The sequence below is a fragment of the Herpailurus yagouaroundi genome, unplaced genomic scaffold (genome assembly GCF_014898765.1).
Source record: "Herpailurus yagouaroundi ecotype Mexico unplaced genomic scaffold, PumYag 165, whole genome shotgun sequence".
Lineage (NCBI taxonomy): Eukaryota > Metazoa > Chordata > Mammalia > Carnivora > Felidae > Herpailurus > Herpailurus yagouaroundi.
Genome location: NW_024412406.1, coordinates 29,688,626 through 29,710,454, shown reverse-complemented (window position 1 = coordinate 29,710,454; position 21,829 = coordinate 29,688,626). Strand labels below are relative to the sequence as shown.

The window sequence follows — 21,829 nt, the reverse complement described above, 5'->3', positions numbered from 1 at the left end:
TAAGGAAGTTGATCTATTCTGAGCCTCATTTCTCATTTCTGAGTTGTCACTGCTATTGTAGACTTCATCCTGTAACTTCGCACAACTGGCAAAGCGGAATATAAACCAAAGCCATATGTTTGTGTCCTTTTGCCAAACGACTCCAGCAAATAGTTCTATTATTCCCTTAGGTAGCCAACGTGTGCCAAGGATTTCTATTAGTCGCTGTACCATGGCCTCTGAGTCACAGCTTTGTGACATAAGGGGGCAATCGCCAGCTTTATGTTTTAGGAGACTTTTTTTTTTTTGGTATTGTTTTTAATAGGCTCTGTTTAAAGATAGCTCAGAGTAAGTAATACCCTAAAAGGGCCTTAAAAATTGTTTTTCTTGCTGATGTATTGAGCTGCCTGTGTACCAAATACGTAATTGTCAGAAGACAAGCTCCTTCGTATCCCTTATACGTTATAAGTTATTTTAAATAGGTTTTTCCCAAGGTCAACTCAAGTCCTTACTTCCCAGTGTTTGTAGGCATTAACTGTAGAAGTCACCCACAGTGCTTTTAAAATATCTCACTTGTTTATTCTTAATCCTTAAGTAAACTAATTTCTGTACAAATGAATTTAAACGGACTTTTAAGACTATTTTAATGCTGAACTTTTCTTTAAAGGTAAACAGGTATGAACAGATAATATATACCAATCGATATGCAAAAGCATTTGTAGGCTCAAAGGACTTCACCTGTTTCATACTTTTAAATATTAAAGCAATCAGGCTTCTGACAAAAATGCCAGTTCTAAATTCAGCGCTAACAAATTCCTTTCAAAGCAAATCCACAAAGTGCTGTTATAAAGGAGAGCTTTTATATAAATGCTTTGATTGGCTGCATTTTATTTCAACATATTCTCCTTTTAATTAAAAAAAAAAATGTTGCCTTACCTCTCTTCTTCTCAGGTAACTTGTATGCCAACTCAGTTTGCCCTGCTTTGTCAAAGTGACTAAATGTGTTTGTCCACTTTAGTGAGAAGTCCTTAAATTCATTCTATTGGGAAAAAAAAAAAAGAAAAGAAAGGAGGCACAGCAGAGAGGACAAATGAAACAGAAGACCAGCTGTAAACCCTGAAGTGGACAATGGGCAACACACTGACACTTTTACCTGTAATTTGCTTGGGCTCTAACTCTAAACAGAAAGAAAAATTTTTTGCTACAATATCAATCAGAAAAAGATTCTTACAGTTTTAAAGGTAGCCAAATTCATTTTTGTTTCTATTACTGACATATATACACACACACACACACACACACACACACACACACATATATATATCGTCTTCAATTTATAGACAAATTGGGTAAAAGGGACTCTCTATTATTACTGGTATTTTTACTTTTAACCACCAAAAAAAAGTTCAGGCAAGATTTGGAAAGTACTATACTCAAGAAGTCACAAAAGACAGATTCAAAATTCATCCTTTTGCTGTTTAGAGCTCTCTTTAATGAGGCTGTCGTAATCATGCTATTTGCCAATATTCCAACCCGCTTTCCATAGAAACAATTTGCCGTTGGTTTACTTTGCACCCATAGAACGCAGAGCTGCTTCTCCTCTACTTGGTATCGGGGCTGGGAACAGAATCTGTCTTTAGGCCACTTGGCCCTTGAGAGGAAACTCTGAAGTTCAGCATAGTGCAACTCAGCCTCCTAGAGAGGGGCTATTTATACAAATAGCACATATATCAATGCGCATCTAAAGAGTTTATATCCGGCAGTTCTGCTATTGTGTCAAACACAAGCCACCAACCTTCCTTGCAGAAGATTTCTATCTTCCTGTATTTCCCCCTTTGCAGTAGATTGTGAAGGACTTGGCTTTTTAACCATAGATTTCTGGATCACTTGTAAGCTTTGACCAGACATTAAGCAGATGCTTCCTCAACGCAAGTCAGCAACCGTAGTTCCTGGGGAAAAATAGGTATAAAACTCTCTCCAGTGATAGAGCAGATTACTGCACATGATGTAAGAATTGAAAAGTGGCACAGGGGCTTGGGAATTCTTAGTTTGTTTTCGATTGCCACCGAGGGGGATAAGGGGGGGGGGGGCTTTCTCTGGAAATGCGTTTGGCTTCCTCTACCTCACTCTCACTTCAGAAAGAGTCCCGAAGCTTTCCACCTGCCTATTCCCTTTTGTTTGCCATACTCTAACCTAAAACAAAAGATCCTGGAAAACAGTCACACTGGTGAGCAAAGCTCTTTCTAAATCCTGAAAGTAATGGCTTTTTGTCTAATACCCTATCGTGTTATGTATTTATTAGCAATACATTTTCCATTTATTTTCTCAAAGATTGCCAATAAAGAACTGAATCACATAAGGGAGTAGCTGTAAACCCTGTGAGTTCCCTAATGTCAAACTCATTAGCATCCGAATAAGCACACAGCAGCACATCATCTGCACAATTGCAATTTTTTACTACTTTTAATAGCGTTTCTCAAAGGGCTCATTTTCAACTTTCTTCAGTGGTTAGTTGGTTCTCAGGGGAAAAGTAGCTTCCTGACGCTCGCAGCTTCCACTCAACAACCAGGCCGTTTGCTGTCAGATGCATCAGCCCTCTGCCCTAACCCCATCTGCTGTCTCTCCCCTCCCTGGGGAGGAGAGTTAAGGCAGCACAGCTGAGATCGACTTGGAGAAGTGCACGGAGGGCACCAACAAAATATAAGTTTAGGAATATGATTTGACACAAAAGGGCCGGAGAAGTCCAGGTACGCCCAAATACAAATGGGAAATTTGAGCCTTTCAGAGGCTCCCCAGTGCACGTGCCTATCATTCATAACTCCACCCACCCGCTCATAGAAACACACTGGTGGCTGATGCTAAAAGGAATCTTCCACTGAAATCGGTTCCTTCTGTTCCTTAAGAGTGTCCTATTGTTACATCAGGGAGATACCTTATTCAAAAACCATAAACATTTTTAGCAATTGCCATACTTCAATCTCTTTCGCTGCTCTTAAACCATTTTGTAAAACTTGAGGACTAGCTCATATATTCATAGGAAATAGACATTGTGGAACAGTGAACTTAAGGCCTGGCATCTTGACCAACTTCCCACGACTCGCAACACAGTTAGTTCTATCCCCCTACCAGGATGAACACTTTTCCATTAAAGCTCAGATGTTTATGAAACCCAATCTTAAAAGGTGAAACTACATGCCGAGCACCAAAGGGTTCGTAGCCTAATGGGCTACAGAGTCCTTAAATGTGCTCTCTAATTAAGACGTGGCTTTACTTGTTAAATGGAGTCATCACAAAGTATTTCATTTGTCTGCTTTACTATATGCCAATAATTAGGGCCTCTTAGTTCTTTACAGCTGCTTCATGGGTGAATACTTGCTTCTGAAAAAGACGGTCCCTTCAACCAACGATACGACAGAATGGATCTGCTCTGTGGTTTTTTTCAAAGGGTATATCAGATTATATTTTAAAGGTGGTCGGGGTGGGGGGAGTGAGGGAGTGAATGACCTAAAGTAATACGATGTATATGCCCACTGTATCCTTAAGCAGAGAACCACACGTTGGCTTATGGTTAAAAACAACAACCACAACAAAAAACCACGTAATATTAAAAAAACACACACACCCACAAAAACTCCCAACTAAAGTGAAAAATCTGATGGCAGGGCCAATAGGTTTAATATGAAAGGCCTATTACACTTGTAGCCCTACAAGTACTAACTAATATAATAGGAGCTCACCACCTCCGCCCATTTCTGTTTGGAATTTGCTGCCTGATGGAACCAGACCGCTGTATTTCACTCGGGATGGAAACGCACGGCCGGGTCCTCTCGGAAGTTTGGAATGTTAATATAAGCTGCAGAGACAGACCACTCTTAGTCTCTCCAGCAGTAAAATAACACCAGAAGGATGCCAGCATATTCACCTCAGCAGTGCCATCATTTGAGGTCGTGTCTGCACAACTTCTAATAGCTTTAATCTCCTAAATCGCTTTTCAAAGATTCAAGTCTTTACCGATTGTTCATTAGGGGGAATGATGAGAAAGTGGGGTTGGGGGGAGGGAGGGTATCCTGGCTCAGTTCATTTTTTTTGAACCCTAAGGCAAATATCCTTCACAGTCCTAAGTTTCCAGGTGTATGTTTATACGAATCAGCATGATAATTTAACTTAGAGTCACATTCTGTAGAAATCTGAATGATAGGGTTCCCTAGACAAATTCCTTGTTTTCCCATTCGCCCTGTAGCTTCATTAAATATCTAATGAAACGCCAAAGCCCTTATTTTGGAATGTCTAACCAATGAGCTATACACCTGGCTTTTCCATCATAGTCACAGATTACATATTTCCAAATCAATACCCAAAAATTATGTCAGCCTATCGCCACCGTCTATTCACGCCATCAAAGGCGACTTCTTTCTGTTTAGCTCTCTAGGTTGAGATTAGAGGATATGCTTCACTGGCTGGAGCAAATGAAGAGGGGCAGTGAGTTTCGTCTAAGTTGTTTTAGGCAAAGATAAATACTGTTTACTGGCCACCAGCTTTCCTTTTACCATCAACCCCTGTTCAGCTCCTGATCATAGTAGGGGTGGCGGAAAGAGCTTCAGCAAATGGGGAGCTACTCTGCAGAGGGACCAGCCCCCACTCCAAAGTGGGTCAACGGTATCACTCACTTTTAGGGAGAACGTCTGGATTTTAAATCCTTACGTATTCAGCAAGACTAATTCTTTGATATTAGCAACCAAATTGCCTTTCATGATCCATTTTGAACATTTTTTCCTTCCCTGACGGATTACTGAAGTTCAACTATAAAAAAGCCTTCCCGCCACTCAGCGTAGTTTGTCATTTTAAAAGAATAAAAATAAGCTCTGTCAATGTACAACATTTCCATGAATGGATTTAACTGATTTTTACTGGTTTGCCTGGCTTTTTGATATCTCCGCCCTCTAGAATCTTTCAAGGAATTTGAAGTCCAAGGAGTGCTATGGCAACTCTGATCTCCTCCCAGAAAATGCAATTTTTGCTCTGCAAATTGCTGAAGTCATACAGAGCATCAAAATCACTTCTGGTTTCCACTGTGATAGATATAAAGTAATTGTACTTGTACCAGCAGTCATTATAGTATTTGTATTTGTCCTTCCAGTACCTGCAAAAATTAAACACAAGCCTTTTCTCCTTAAACTGGAAAGCAATGCAATAACTTGTGCAACACCCATATTTCCCCCTGCAAGAAGATTTCACTTTCACCTGACTTAAGCGACAAAATAGCCCTCGAAGATACTTAAAGCCTTGCTGCAATTAACATAACTGCATTTAGATGCCATTCATGCCTGATAATTCCAACACCTTGTGGGAAAAAAAAAGTTGCATGCTGTAAACATTATAAACATATTCAAATAAGCTTAACACAATGTGCCATGCTTATTTCTGCCTAGATCATGGACCAGCGAAATGGTTAATGCAAATGGATTTATAATTTGCTTTGGGGGGCCAGTTTCTTCTCCTTATTTATTAGCCCAGCTGATGGGGCAGATTTGATGAGGCACTTCTGGAATAATTGAGTCATCACACAAAGAAGGCTGCTAGCATTCAGAGTGGTTTTATCAGCAGCAAGCAGGCCTGATTACTGACAATTACACTCTGATCCGGTGATGGAGGAGAAAGAGCCAACGAGTGGGAAATGTCCGTGTTTCTATCCAGGAATAATTTCTACATTCATTTTACATGCTAAGTGTTTCCTATCTCTGCATAATAAACTGTAAACAGGAATAGATGGCACAATGTCCCTTAATATTTCCTGGTAATGAAGACACAAATGTACAGTGAGTGCTGATAAATATAGATGAAACATAAGCTATTCTCCTAGTCTGTATTGTTACCTTTAAAACAAATGCATTTTTGTGGTAAAAGCATAATCATAGCTAATGCAAAAAAATGACAGAAGATTGAAACTGTCCTTGTAACTACACAGAAACTTTGTAAAAGTCCTGTTAATCACTGCTGCTTTAGAGGCTCAGGAGCTGAAGGTGAGGTCCGTGGAACCACATCATTTTGTTTCTCAACAGTCAACCGGGAAGAACTCCTCGGCTGAGACACAGCAGAGGACAACACGGAAAGCGACCTCCGTTAGCTCCAGGAGACAGCGCATCTCAAGGCGAAGCTGAGAAAACAATGAAGCTGGCAAGGGAGGCATCTTCGCCAGCATGGACGTCCACCTGCCCTCCATCGGGCCTTTCAACAAAATGTTCGCCCCACGGTTGTCTGATCTGTCATGTAGAACAAGGCATCGCTGTCTTCTAGAGGGGCTTTTTTAAACCACTTGTTTGTGGCATGGTTTACTAATGTAACGCTGTGAGCAAAACTGCATCTCGTGGAGATATCTTCTTAAACTAGCTTTCCTTCTGACTCAAAATCAAGTTGCAAATGCCCAAAGGGGGTGTTCACATTTCTTAATTTTAGTGGCAAAAACTTTAATTTCCTGTTATATCAAGAGTTTCCTCTTTTAAAAAGCCAATCAGGTGTGAACCCCACATAATGAACCTGCTTGGATCTGTTGGCTTAATCTTTTTTCTAAAGCTCCTTCCTGACTGCCAAAGAAATAAAAGTTATCCTCTGTTCTCCTGTGGTAACTATGGAAACTCTGTTTTATTAAACTAACCACTTAACTTCAAGGCTTGTGTTGCAACTAAAGGTGCTATTTTGGGTGAGTCCACACTAAACAACCTTACAAGGTCAAAACATTTTTAATAAAGTTCAAAGGGCACTTGTTGATTCAAAAATTCCCTTTATGTTATGGAAAGGAAATTTTCTCTACTTAATCTATTTGATTACATAGATTGCTATACACTATGCTCTAGAATAATGCTTAGACATGTTCCATTTTCCTGATCCATTTTTAAGAGATTTTTAAAGAATTTTTCCCCACAAGTCTGCTGTTTTTCCCAACAGTAACTATTTATCATTAATATCTTCACCACATTCTGTACATTTAAATGAAAAGGATAGAGTCATTTATCTTTATTATCTGACTATGAAATACGGAATGGGAAAATCTACTGAAATCTACAGAGCAAGTGACAGGACCCTCAATTGTTGAGGCCTGTGGGGCACTGGATTTTTGAAGAATGATCCTTGGATTTTATTCTCAGTGCAGTGTTTAATTTAATACAGATTCTTTTACTGTAAGTATATTTCTCCTGGAAAAATTTACTTATTATTGGCTGAATGCACAATTCTTGAGTACCAACCGATGGATTGCCCCATATGCAACAGTCAGCATGAAGAGACAGATACAGCACAACTCTTGTCCTCACGAGTACAAACAAGCAAATTGAGGATTCCAGTGAGATGTGGCAAGCATGATTATGGAGGGAGGCAGAGGGCACAATGGGACCAAACTGGATAAGCTTCTCGAAAATGAGGTTTCCTGAAGAATTCATCCCTAGAGAGATCCAGAGAACTTTGACTAAAATAAATAAATGTCCCCAAAGGCCAATTGAAAAGATACAAATAGTTGACATTGTACTTGGCCTGGCTAAACAATGTATTACAGCCATAACTTTATATAGTTACACAAGGGTCAAAGAAGACTAAACGGTCAAAATTAAATAGCTACAATTAAATGTTTTAGAATCTGTTCATTTCACCTGTAACTTTCAAAGGAACTGTCCCCTTTAGTGTCAGAACTATAAAATCTGTCTGCAAAAAAGGGATTTGTCGCTCGTGTCGTGGATCGAGTGACAGCATCTCACAGAATTCTGCATCCCAACAGTGTTTTGATGGCACCTTCATCTCGATTTGTCCGTTGGGTCTAATATTATCTCACTCATGTCCCTTTGACCTTCTCTGCGTCAGTATAAGCTCATGGAAGCGAGAGGCTGTGTCCTGTTGACCTTTCATTGCAACATAATGCTGCGGCCGGCGTAGGTACTCAGTAGACGATTACTGAGTTAAATCAAAAAGAATATTCTTCAGATGCTTGAGATAATACTTCATTAACTGTATTTGAATACAAAACATCCCAGACACAAAGCATCCGGAACTCTCTAGATTTTTTCTGATTGCTCTCCCAGCTAAGGAGATTTTATAATTTTGTCTTCCCTCATGTTGAAAATGTCAGCTCCCGAAAAATTCAAACAAGAGCAGCCATGAAATGTAACAGAATTTATGGTCAGGTTTCCCCAATGTCTACTTTTATCTAATTTATATGAAAAGTTATAGTTTGTGATTTAAATTGACCCTCTTATGGGAATAAAAGCCAAAGGTAAAATTAGAAGATAGTCTTATTTTTCCAAATTTGTCAAGAAAACAATCTAGGAAGATCTCTAATTTTTGTAAACTATTTCCAGTTTCCGGTTTTTATTCCTCACTTTTCTTATTCACCATGTGACAGAAAAACATGACTATTAAGCGCTCAAACATTTTATTTGAAGCAACGTCTCCCCATACACTCCAACCCGATCACTTGTGTGTTGGAGAGAAAATGGCATTAGCCATGAGGAAAGACAAAAGTAATCTACTTTAAAAAAAAAATTTTTTTTTAATGTTTATTGTTGAGAGACAGAGACAGGCAGAGCATGAGCAGGGGAGGGGCAGAGAGAGAGAGGGAGAGACAGAATCCAAAGCAGGCTCCAGGCTCTGAGCTGTCAGCACAGAGTCCGATGCGGGGCTTGAACCCACAAATTGCGAGATCATGACCTGAGCAGAAGTTGGACGCTCAACCGACTGAGCCACCCAGGCGCCCCGTCTACTTTTTTTTTTTTAATCAAAATAGTAAAGTGACACGGTGTTTCTAAATAAATTTAGCTCACCCTCCCTGAACTCTTATCACGTGACAGGCACTAGGGTAAGTACTCACTCGCCCTCTTCCTTAGTCGCATGATGTGCCTCTGAGGCGGTGTTGTCCATTTTACACGTGACGTAAGGAAACCAGGTGAACGTGCTGCCCTACCCAGCGGTGCTCACACAGGTAGCCGGGGGTAGAACCAGGCTCCCCATGATCACCATCTCCTGCTAAGCACTAGGCTCAGCCTACTTTGGGACTGTCAAGTCAGCTTTCCTTCTGCAGCAGGGACCTGGCCTTCCGTCCCTCGACTTTCCACTCCTTTTGCCTTTGTTCAGTTAAACACAGACTCACTGACCATTCCAGTGAAGCTAGGCACTCATTGGCACTTTGAATGATACAGGCACCGTGTTTTACAAAAGTATCGTGTGAAGACTTTTTGTGTGTGTCTATGGCGGGGAGGAGGGTTGCAAAGCAGAAGACAGAAATCTTAGAGTTGATGGCAACCGTCATTAGGATCTACGAAATGAATATTCCAGTTCCTAAAGACCACCCGTCTTCGCCTCTTGAGGGATCTTTCTCCTCTCCACTCACACACAGGAAATTCTTCACGGGATTTATATTGCCAGCTGTAAAATACATCCCATCTCTCGGCTGGCTTCTCTTCTGTATTAGTTTTCTATTGCTGCTGTAACAAATTTCTAAAACCCTGTGGACCTAGAACAATGCAGGTATGTCCTCTTACAGCTCTGCAGGCCCACCGTCTGGTACAGTCTCACTAGGCTCAAATCAAATCAGGCTGCACTCCTTTCTGGAGGCTGCAGGAAAAAATTCATTTCCTTGCTCATTTGGGCGGTTGGCAGACTCCAGTTCCTTGCTGTTACAGGACTGAGGTCCCTGCTTCTTTGCTGGCTGTAAACTGAGAGCCGTTCCATTTTCAGCTTCTAGAGGTGGCTGTGTTCCTCGGTCTCCAAAGCCAGCATTGGTGGGTTGAGTTGGGTTTTTCTTACGTGGCATCTCCCTGACTCATTCCCCTACCCTTCTCTTATGGAACATACGATTAATTGGGCCTACCTGGATAATTCAGCATGATGTCGCCATCGTTAAATTCTTCATTTCATCACCCTCCTCCTACCACATAACGTAACGTATCCACAGGGTTCAGGAACCAGGACACCGACATCTTTTGTGGGCGGGGGGAGGGGGGGCATTATTCTGTCTACCACGTTTTTTAGCTACATACATGAATCCTGACTGTGTTAAAGATTTAATGCTCTTCATATGAGCCATGCGAAGTCACAATCAGGATGAGTAAGTGTATGCACCCTCAAAAAAAAAAAAATGAACATAACACAAATTACCATGATGATACCAACATTAGCAAAACGGAGTATCTTTGGTTGTCCGCTAAAATGAAGTTCCTGGGGGCGCCTGGGTGGCTCAGTCAATTAAGCGTCTGACTTCGACTCAGGTCACGATCTCGCGGTCCGTGGGTTCGAGCCCCGCGTCGGGCTCTGGGCTGATGGCTCAGAGCCTGGAGCCTGCTTCCGATTCTGTGTCTCCCTCTCTCTCTGCCCCTCCCCCGTTCATGCTCTGTCTCTCTCTGTCCCAAAAATAAATAAATGTTGAAAAAAAAATTTTAAAAAAATAAAAATAAAAATAAAATAAAATAAAATGAAGTTCCTGAATTTCTCAAGTTTTTGAAGGCTGGTGAAAAGTTGGGAATCTCTTCTCTTTGAGGGCAAAGTTTATTTTTAAATAGTCTTCACTTACCTTCCCTAATATTCATTGGATTTGAACTGGAGAGTTTCCATTGCTACTGATGAGAAGCGTCGACAGAGGAAAAATGCAAAGAGAAAAAAAGAGAGAGAAAACTTAATTAAATGGCAATTATCTACAGCTTATTAACTATATGAAACAATCCTTTTGAGTGATTTACATACTGACTATTAGAGTATGGGTGGGGATACTACCAATCTTGAATCATCAAACATAGTATTCATTCAAAAGAACGCCCGCTCGACAAGAAAAACAGGTGTCTGCTGTTTTCAGAAAATGCTTTTTAGGTTTGAGCTCTTTTGTATATAAATACATTTGAGAACCTTTTCTAGGGACACACCTGAGAGTGAAAGTCTTTAAAAAAAAAGAATCAGTGGTTTAACACTAATTTCTAATCAGATCCTACAGAAAGGAACAGCCCGCACGGCAGCTGTACTTTTCCCAGGGTTAATTACCTTTCACTGCTCTCTGCTAATGAGTCAGCTGTTCCTGTCACCGCGCACTACACTGGTTCATCTGGAGCTCTAGTTGTGGACAAACACCGAGTGACAGTCCTATTTACATACGGGGGTGTTTGTTGTGCAAAGACTTCAAAGGATCTTTTTTTTTTTACTCCTTTAATTTTCATGCGTTTTCCACGCTAAAGACATGTTTTTACAAGTAAGATTTTTCTGGGTCCACTGTTCTTGTCCTCCCAGGCCACTGGATTCACCAGCGGTCTGTGTAAAAGGCCAGATCCTTGGAAAGAGGCAAACTTCATCACCCCCACGCGTAGTTTTGTCTCACTGATATTCCCTAGCATCGTGACAATGACCCTATGGGGATGAGACGGAGCCTTGAAAGTTCGCAACTTCCTTGACTGGTAAAAAGACTTTCTAAAAAGATTCCTAGAAGGTCAAAGGTAATCTAAGATAAAAAGGTGCGAAACAAAAACAAAAGGACAGAAAACATAGATTTATCTGCACATCAAAAGTGAATGAGAAAATTGAATTTTCAGAGAACTTTAGACCTGAAAACTAGGCCTTCACCTAATATCTCTAGGTCATCGCGTGATATGTATCCAGGCATGTGTGCATGTACATACATTTATACACACATATGATTTATCACACAGATAATAGCTCTGCTACCCAGATAATGGTTCTGTTCTCCGTCTCATAATGTAGACACAGTGTGCCTTTATGTATTTTTGAACATCGCAGCCAAGCGGCTCACACATCTCTTCCCCCTTTTTAATTCCAGAGGGAACTGAGAGGCAACATAAAACGTAAAGTATCTGTTGAGGTCCATTTTGACAGCCTCCCAAATGCCTCAGAATAGAGGATACGCTCCCACTGGTAAGTTTCCTGCTTTAACCCTTATCAGTGGCTGTCAGATTTTAATATGCATAAGGATCACCTGGACACCTTGTTAAAATGCGGGTCCTGATTCTGACACCCTGATGTCCTGCATTTCTAATGAGGGTCCAGGTGCTTCCAGGACTGCACTTTGAATAGTGGAGTGTCACAGCAGCGGTTCTTAAACTTCAGCCGGTGTCAGAATCACCTGGAGGGCTTGTTAAAGCACAGGCTACCGATTCAGTACTCTGGAGCGGGGCCTGAGAATATACGTTTCTAACAAGTGCCCAGATGATGCCGGTGTTGATGGTTTGTCGATCACATGTTGAGAAGCACTGCCTTAGACAGTCACTATTAAATGCACTGAAGAATCCTAATCCCCAAAGGCAAAATACTCTACACGGAACAGAAGCACTTCCACTCTATTCTAGAGGTGTTTACTTGCTCTGTTCTTAATAGTTTATGATAGGAAGAAACAGAGAAAACATGAATGTTCTGAAACACGTTCTGAGAACCACTTTATAGCTTATTGAACGTGATCTTCCCTTCAGAGGAAGCCATTCATGTCAAGAAAGAAACAGCAATTAAGTACTTCTTCATTACAGGTGCCATTATCAAATGTAAGCTCACAGATTATGAGTCTAAGACTGCACAATATTTAAACTTGCCAAAAGCAAATAAAATATGGGAATGAATTAATCAAAAATTATATCATAAAAACAAATTTTAATGTCAAGCAATGATGCAAATTTCTTTGAGACTTCAACGTTTTACCAGCCTTAGTAAATTCTGACAATTTCTAACGGGTACAACAAGTTTCTTATATACACCACGTGAAGTGTTCTTTTTCGATCATTGCTATTTTGAGGAACACACTATCCTGAAATCTTGAAAGATAAAAAAACCTTTTAGTCTAATACTAAAAATACATTTGCATTTCTGTTCATGTAAATATCTCAGTGATAAAGCTCTTAAAAGGGCATTTTGCAACATCATTCATAAAAATACGTGTTTTAGGAAGAGGAGAATACAACCAGTTGATAATAAGGTAAATTATGGAACGAAACATTGCTGAATGTGATTTAGTAAAGAGAGAAGGGTGAGTCGCCCAAACCCCAAGTTTCTCACTGAGCAGAAGTTAGATGCTTCCGCATTGATTTATTCAGGCCAGGAAAAACTACTCAGTATCCTGAAACATGAACTTATTAAATTATACTCCGGTAAAGCTGGGAGACAATGGCACAATGTAAGAAATATCAGTAAGCACAGGAGAAAGATTTTAAAAAGAATCAATGCCCCTTCTGAATCCTTGCCATCACTCATTGGGGTTTGCTATCTCACTGATGTTTGTGTTTTTTTTAATGAAGCTACTTTAAAAGTATCAATCTCGGAGCTCCTGGGTGGCTCAGTCAGTTGACCATCTGACTTTGGCTCAGGTCATGTTATCACGGTCCGAGCCCCTCATGGGGCTCTGTGCTGACAGCTCAGAGCGTGGAGCCTGCTTTGGATTTTGTGTCTCCTTTTCTCTCTGCCCCTCTCGTGCTCGTGCTCTATCTCTGTCTCTGTCTGTCTCTGTCTCTGTCTCTCAAAAGTAAATAAACATTAAAAAATAAATAAATAAATAAATAAATAAATAAAAGTATCAATCTCATCTAAATGCAAGAAAATGATAATGTCACAAATAAGGAATTGGATTAATATCAGTGTAACCAGCCCTCTTGATATAGAACGGTATTATTTAATAAGTTCATTAACTTATTTACTCAAACCTGACTGGAGATGAGAGGGAAAACATTTACGTCAACAGGTAGAGTTTTATGTCAACAGGTGAGTAGAGAGGGATATATGGTGTGTGCCACGCTAATAGAACAGACATATCCATTGTACAAACCAGAGAGGCAATAAAATGAAAATCTTTGAGGAGATGTGGGTGTTGAATTGATTTCTTGGTAACATGGGGGAATCACCTCATGGCTCTGATGAGAACTCTCCTCCAAAAGCACAAACAGCAGCATGTATAGTTGGAGTAAAGCACTCACAATCACACCCATTTAGAATGAAAATACACACTGTTGTCATGAGCTGAACCTGCATGTGACTATCAAGCTCCTAACTGGTCTTTCTCCTTGGATGGTTTTTAAGGGTTACAATGAATCCGACTAAATGCGTGCCTTTGGTCATTTGAACATCTGGTTTTATAGTTGCCTCCTGTGATTAATCAGAGGTTAGTACAGTTCACAGCAGGCATTTTGTCCTATGCTTATCCAATTCCAGTCTGTTATTTTTGTTGGTTTTCATTGGCCAATCAGTTTCTCCCTATTACAGTGTTTCATTAAAGTGGCAGACCAGTGAGGGAATCTGACCTTAGTTTGCTGTCAGAGGTAACAGGTTACATATTTTCGGGCTGCCTTACGTTTTTCCCAAAAAAGCGTGTGCGGGAAGAAAGTGTCTTGGAAGAACTATGGGATCCCTGCTTTTAGAGACCTCACAGACACAATGTGTTGTCATCGCAAATGGTAAGAGTGCTCGTGAAACGTAGGCTCTATGTCAGAGGAACCTGTATGGGTTTCCTTCCATCTTGTTAAGACCTCCTGCTTCAGGTCTGGCTCCGCGTTCCCATAGGAAGCTTCACCTACACCTATCACAGCACCTGGCCCACCAGGACGAGTCACTGTTGACATGTACGTCATCTGCTCTAGACAAGACGCTCCTGCAGGGCAAGGACAACCTCCCTTTGGCTTCCCTTCATAGAAAAGATACTCAACAAGAATGCTGACTGAGTACCAGGTGACTAATTAAGAAAACAGGAACTATACTGAAGTCACTGCCTCTGTGATAGGGATTTTAGGAAAACAATGAATGTAGTATTTAGAGATGAGCCGTGAAAATAGCCATACAGTGTAGCAAAAAGTTGTGCTGGTGAAAACACACATTTAGATTAGCTAAGAGTAATAGATGCAATGCTCTAAAGTAGATTATTGAATTATTGACGGTGTATCTGATGACTAGTGAAGTAGAAAATAATGATCTTAGGGGCACCTGGGTGGCTCAGTCAGTTAAGCATCCAACTCTGGTCCTGATCTCATGGTCACAGGATCGAGCCCCACGTTGGACTCTGCATTGGACATGCACCTTGCTTGGGATTCTCTTTGTCCTTCTCTCTGGCCTCCCTGCTCATGCACACACCCCCTCTCAAAATAAATAAACCTCAAAAGAAGAAAACAATAATCCTACAAACAGTTTGCTTCCAAACTGAGATTAATCTGACAAATTAAAAAATGGGCAAAAAGCACATGTAATACTACTATATCTTTAACACACAAAACTAGAGATTTGACACAAAGGGAAGGGGGTATTGAAATTTAAGAAACGCCACTGCCAGTTGAACCACATGTTAAAATTACAAGAGTAGCACATTACAAATGCCTAAAAAGAGTACACAGAGCGGTTCTTAAAAACCATAAAATAAAAAGATAATGAAAGAAACATAATATTGACCATGAAAATATAAATGAATGTTCTATGAGGCAGACTGATCTCGAATTACAATACTGGAGGTGGCGAGGACAGAAAGAAGTAGATGATGCTTTGAGTGAAATACATTTAGGAGGGAAAAGGTAAAAACAAAACCCAGATGAGGCTTTCAGCTATCACTGCCATTAATTTGTGCGTCGACACTGATTCAGGCACCAGACCAGGCAGTTTCTGTTTCTGTTATCTTATCTAAACCTCACAACAACCTAGGGAGGTTGACATCATTGTTAGTCCCGGAAGCTGCGCAAACCTAGGTCACACTGTCAGTAAGAGCTAGTACTCAAAAGCATGTCTGATGCCAGTGTTTATTCCTGCTATGTAGCACTGGCTAAGAAGGCAGCGTGATGCTGGACAGCTATGTGTTTCTCTGAGCAAAGTGTAGAAAGACCTACAAAGATAGAATGAAGTCAAGGAATGTTTTGTGCCGCATTTAGACTAGATATAGGCTCCACAGAATGTTCAGAAAATCAGTAATAAGTGTTAAAATAATAAAGACACTGAAATATGGCTTAAAAAATCACGAAGCCATGGGGTGCCCAGGTGGCTCAGTTGTGATCTTGAGGTTCATGAGCTTGAGCCCCACATTGGGCTCTGTGCTGACAGCTCAGAGCCTGGAGCCTGCTTCCGATTCTGTGGCTTCCTCTCTCTCTCTCTGCCCCTCCCCTGCTAGTTCTCTCTCTCTCTCTCTCTCTCTCTCTCTCTCTCTCTCTCTCTCTCTCAAAAATAAATAAACATTAAAAAAAATCATAAAGCCAGTATATAGGGAAGACAGTGATAAATGACCTGGAAATGATTTGTTAATGACGGGAGATCCTGAGCCCTGGCCCAAGGCAGATTTAGAAGGTTCCATGCTTTGTCACAGAACTACCACCAATACGAGCTGGGATCCTAACTCTGACATCTGCTAGTTCTAGATCTCAGAACTTTGTAACCTCCCTAATCATCAGGTTCTTCATCTTCTAAAAAGCTGTGATAACAGAACCTCCCTCTAGAGCTGTGAGGATTACCATGATAAATCATACATAAAAGGCAAGGCACACCGTAGAAATTCTACAAAATTCCATGATCCCAAACTCACTCCTTATGCAAAGCCCACAGGTAGGTAGTACCCAATTCATAACCCTGTGTGGTCATGGTGAGGCCATGTGTGGATAAGATTGATTAAATCTTTGGATATTAAACAGCAGGAAAATTCTTTTAAGTATCAGTCGAAAATACTTGTCAACTTTTTAAATTCTATTATTTCTTTGTGATAGATACTGCTATAAATGTTTTATGTATATTAGATGTTAACTCAATTTGTACAACAATGATATGGATGAGGGATAACTTATTATTCTCATACTTCAAATGAGTTGATTAAAACAGAGAAGTTAAGTACTTGCCCAGAGTTGCACAGCTAGGGAGGAGCAGTGCAGGGAACTGACTTCTAGCTCCAAGGTGCAAGTATTTTATCACAACAGTCTCTCATCATCACAAGGTCGGTGACAGAGAAGCAGGGATAGACAGCAGAAATTATATTCCAGTGTGGAAGCCAAACCAAAAGCCAAGGAAACAATAAATATACAGAGCAATCTAAGCAGTGATATGCACTATTGGGAAACAATGCAAGCTGGAAGTTGGGGGTATTTCAGATTGAAGAAGGAATAATCTTTATTCATTTGAGAAAGAGCAGAAAAACCATGTGCTCTGTGAAAACAGAGCCCTCTTATTGAGAATATATAAAGAACAATTGCAATTCAATAATAGAAAGACGGGGGGGGGGGTAAAAAAAATAATAGAAAGACAAAGTTCCCAGTTAGAAATGTGCAAAGGATGAGGCACCTGGGTGGCTCAGTCAGCTGAGCATCTGACTTCAGCTCAGGTCATGATCTCATGGCTCGTGAGTTCGAGCCCCGCATCGGGCTCTGTGCTGATGGCTCAGAGCTCAGAGCCTGGAGCCTGCCTTGGATTCTGCGTCTCCCTCTCTCTCTGCCCTTCCCCTGCTCACACTCTGTCTCTCAAAAATAAATAAACATTAAAAATAAAAAAGGGTGCCTCCGTGGCTCAGTTGGTTGGGCATCTGACTTCAGTTCAGGTCATAATCTCATAGTCTGTGGGTTTGGGCCCTGCGTCGGGCTCTGTGCTGACAGCTCAGAGCCTGGAGCCTGCTTAGGATTCTGTGTCTCCCCCTCTCTCAACCCCTCCCCTGCTCATGCTCTGTGTCTCTCTGTCTCTCAATAATAAATAAACGGTAAAAAATAAAAATAAAAGAAATGGGCAAAAGACTTGAATAGACATGTCTTCAAAACAGACATACAAACGGAAATAAGCACATGAAAAGATGTTCAACATTATTAGTCACTAGGGAAATGCAAATCAAAATCACAATAAGGTACCATATTATACCCACTAGGATAACTATAATGAAAAAGACAGACAATAACAAGTGTTGGTGAGGATGTACAGGAATCAGACCTCCATAGAACCGTTGGTGGAAATGTAATTTTACTGCATGGTGTTTTCCAATGCAGCTGCCTTGGAAAGCAATCAGGCAGTTCTTCAAATGGTTAAACATAGAGTTACTATATAATCCAGCAATTCAACTCCTAGGTACATACCCAAGAGAAATGAAAACATATGTCCACAGAAAACTGTACTGGAATGTTCGTAACAACATTATTCATAATCGTGGAAAGGCAGAAACAACCCAAATGTCCATAAACTACTGAATGGATAAAACTAAGTATATCCAGTCAAGGGAGTATTATTCATCAGTAATAAGGAATCAAGTACTCATATGTGCTAAAACACAGATGAGGCCTTGAAAAACATTATGCTAAGAGAAAGGAGCCAGTCACAAAAAAAGACCACATACTGCATGATTCCATTTATGGGAAATGTTCAGAATAGGCATAGCTACAGATACATAAAGTAGATTAGTAGTCGCCTAGACCCTGAGGTGGAGGTGATGGCTAAAGGGTGTAGAGTTTCTTTGGGGGAAGAAAAATGTGGCAATGGATATATAGTCCTGAATATACTAAAGACTGTTGAACCATACACTTTAAATGGGCAAATTGTACGGTATGTGGATTATATCTCAATAAAGCTGTTTTATAAAACAGGTGGAGCCATGCAGACTAGAATGAGGAATCTGCATCTTATTTTCAGTGTGATAGGATGTCCTTGAATGGCTTTGAGCAGAGAAGCGAAAGGAAGGAAATCCGTTTCTAGGCCACAGCGTCATCCGGGTATGAAAAGCGGGACCTTGTCTGGGACAGAGGCGGTAAAAGTAAGAAAGCTAACAGTTGGAAGTTCTATCTCCCAGATAAAATAAGGAAAAAAGTACCAAAAGAAGAGACATTAAGCACAGAAATGGGTCCGCTGCCTGCTGTGATCCAAATTCATTGCCCCTAACGTGCTGGACACTGTCCTGCGTGGAGAAAAGCCAATCTCTTCCTCCTGCTTTTCACTCCTTGCTCCTCACGGAGGAGGAGAGGACACTCCCCACTTCCCCTTCACCCTTCCTAAGTTAAAACAGTTCAAATCCGAGAGGAAAGTCCCCAGCTCTTCTGATTCCCATTAGTCTTCTGTGTTTCTGTGTCAGTATCAATTATACATAACAGGTAAAACCTGTTGTTTTTAACAATAGGATGTGAGTGTAATAATACAAAGTACCATGTTCAAGGCACTTGCCATACAAAACCATTTCACATAGAGATGATTTAGAATTTGTTGCCTGATTTCACAGGGAATGTTGAGGCTATCAACTCTGAATGGTCTTAGCCTCTTACCTCTACACTTACAAGTATATTTCTGTCTCCACTCCTACCTTTGCTCTAGTTGTAGAGGAAGAGGCTTTCTCCTTCCTTCTAAGGGTAGGTTCTCCATGGAGCTCCGTTACATTTGCTTCCTACTTCATCTAGTTGGTTTTCCTTCCAGACCTTCAAACTTTTGAGTGTTCTTCTCTCCTCTGGTTCTTTTCCCTCAGTATATAAACATACTTCTCCTCTCTATATTGCTATCTCTGTGCTTCAGAGTCAAACTTCTTCAAATCCCTCGAGACTTTTTGTTGTCACCTCCCTTCCCTATGCAATTCATGGCCACCTGGCTTCAAACCCCTCATTCCACTGAAGCTTCTCTAAGATCACCAGTGGCTTCCTACTTGGAGTAGCCTGTCGTGCATTTTCAGTCTGTGGTCTTAAGTCATTGCTTTCCTTAAGAAACTGTTCACGTCTTTGTTTTGTCACTCCTGGATTTCTTCAGCTTTCTCTAAGTTCCTTCTTCATGGACTCTCCTCCTGTTTTCCCATTATCTCCTGATATTCCCTGGGGTTTCTAATTTGGGTCCTTTTCTCCCTATATTACCCTTGGAAGCCACATCCAAATGCCCATCTCTCCACCCCATGTCTCACCCTTGAATTTCTGATCCACTGATCAAATGTATACTCAACATCACACCTGTTTGTCTGTACTCAATGTGTACATCATCTTTTCCTGTAAATAACCTCTTCCTTCTGAATCTCTTATCTTGGTTATGTAATCCAAGCCAGATGGTTGTCATTTATGACTCTTGACCAGTTTTCAAATTCGTGTCCTGGGCTTGCCTCTTGCATGGCATAGGTCCCACTGTATTCTGAATATCAATGTGCTGTGTCACCTACTATGGTGTGAGATCTTACAGTGTTTACTTCTGTCTACACTGCTTTCTACAGCTTCTGGAACATAGTAGGTTCTTAGTAAATTTTTTGAATGGATGGATTCAAGGCTCTGTAAAGCCTCTTCTTTGAAATAATGCTACCGCGAAGCAAAGGTGGTCATTCTGTTCTTCAGGCCATAACCTTACCTTTCAGAGGAGAAACAGAATTGACAAAACCTGATGAGATGCCCTGGCCCCACCTACATCAAGGTTGAGTGGCAGAGTGGAACTGCCTGTGACCACATCCTGTTTTACCTTTGCACAGGCCACAGTGGTACACAAGCCTAGGTAACCTGTTCACAATTTCTTAGTGCTTGGCTTTCTTGGAAAATTTAGTACGTGTAAAATGCAAACAATATCTGAAAATCATACCCAGATGAATAAACTATTTTAATCTCTTGTGAACTTAATATGCTATCTACCTAGGAAGAGTTCCACTGTGACTAAAAGTCTTCATTCTTACCTTCTTTCTTTCTTACAACAATTACTTGTGCAATTATCACCATGTTCAAAGCTTCTCTACCAGATTCTGAGAAGAATAAAATGACTTTATTTTATTTTTTTAAGTGTATTTATTTTGAGACAGAGAGACAGCACAGACAGAGAGGGGCAGAGGGAGAGAGGGAGAGAGGGAGACACGGAATCCCAAGCAGGCACTGCACTGTGATTGTAGAGCCTTACTTGGGATTTGATGTCAAGAACCGTGAGATCATGACCTGTGCCAACATCAAGAGTCAGACACTCAACTGACTGAGCCACTCAGGCGTCCCAAGAATAAAATGATTTTAAATATAGTTTCTCTTCTAAAGGATTTTTGTCAAATCTTATTAAGTTGGCTCTTTTCAGTTAGTATTATATTTTCAACATGGTATTTGCAAAGGATGTAAAAATGCTTTGACGATAATCTTCCACAGTAATAGAAGGAAACTATTGGAGTGTTGTGACAGTAACTGCTTGAGATCTAAAATACAAAAATAAATATTACGGTGTCTAAACATATTTGCAAACTGCGATCTATGTTTTGAAATAGTTTTTAAGCAAAGAGAAGTCTTAACAAACCCACAGAGAGAAGGCTCAGAGGTCAAATGTACAGAGGTTGGTACGTCACACCCGAGGCCACGTATGTTCGGGTCAGTGGGAGCCCTGACCCTATAGCCCCGGATTCCCTGGCTGGTTGCCCCGCCTCCTCATGGCACAGTCTTCTCATCCATAAAAAGGGGCTGTTGACAGACCTTCACTCTACCCTGTAGGTTGTTGCTCTGCTCGTGGTTGTTGTGTGAATTAAAACAATTCATAGATGGAAAGTACTCAAGAGGGTGGCTAGCACCGTGTCATTGTTATCATTATAAAATAGAAAAAAACAACACAAAACAAAACAAAACATGGCTTCTGCTTGACACCAAAGTACTCAGAGGCAGAATTCAATTATCAGATGCTTCTAAGTATCTGTGTGGATGCTCACAGATTCTGCGAGCAAGATTTCTGGCTGTTTGGCCAAATGTTTAACTTTTGATCTGATGTTTAGCATCAGAGCTACAGCTCATATGGTTCTTAGCACAGGCTACTTCTGAAACCAAGGTTAATTGGCATGCTAAATATGGGTGTCTTAGAGAGGTATAATAAAGGCTTAGGCTGTCTCTGAATTATCTTTCAAACTGCTGGGATGTCTGCATTATAAAAAGTTCACAGAGTTATAGAATTTGGGGGATGACAAGGAGCATAGGGTTTACCCAGCATTAACTCTTAA

The 21,829-nt window shown here is 40.7% G+C and overlaps 1 protein-coding gene across 6 annotated transcripts in view; it reads right to left on the bottom strand.

Annotated features, from left to right (window-relative positions):
- Positions 1 to 21,829, bottom strand: part of ST18 (ST18 C2H2C-type zinc finger transcription factor) — a 133,044-nt gene that overhangs the window by 107,866 nt on the left and 3,349 nt on the right. For 3 of the 6 annotated variants that reach the window (XM_040487807.1, XM_040487812.1, XM_040487810.1), the window contains exon 1: positions 916 to 1,017. The gene's annotated coding sequence lies outside the window, so the exon portion shown is untranslated. Of the gene's footprint in view, positions 1 to 915; positions 1,018 to 10,528; positions 10,575 to 21,829 lie in introns of those variants that run through there. The other 3 variants (XM_040487808.1, XM_040487811.1, XM_040487809.1) reach the window with 2 other exon arrangements.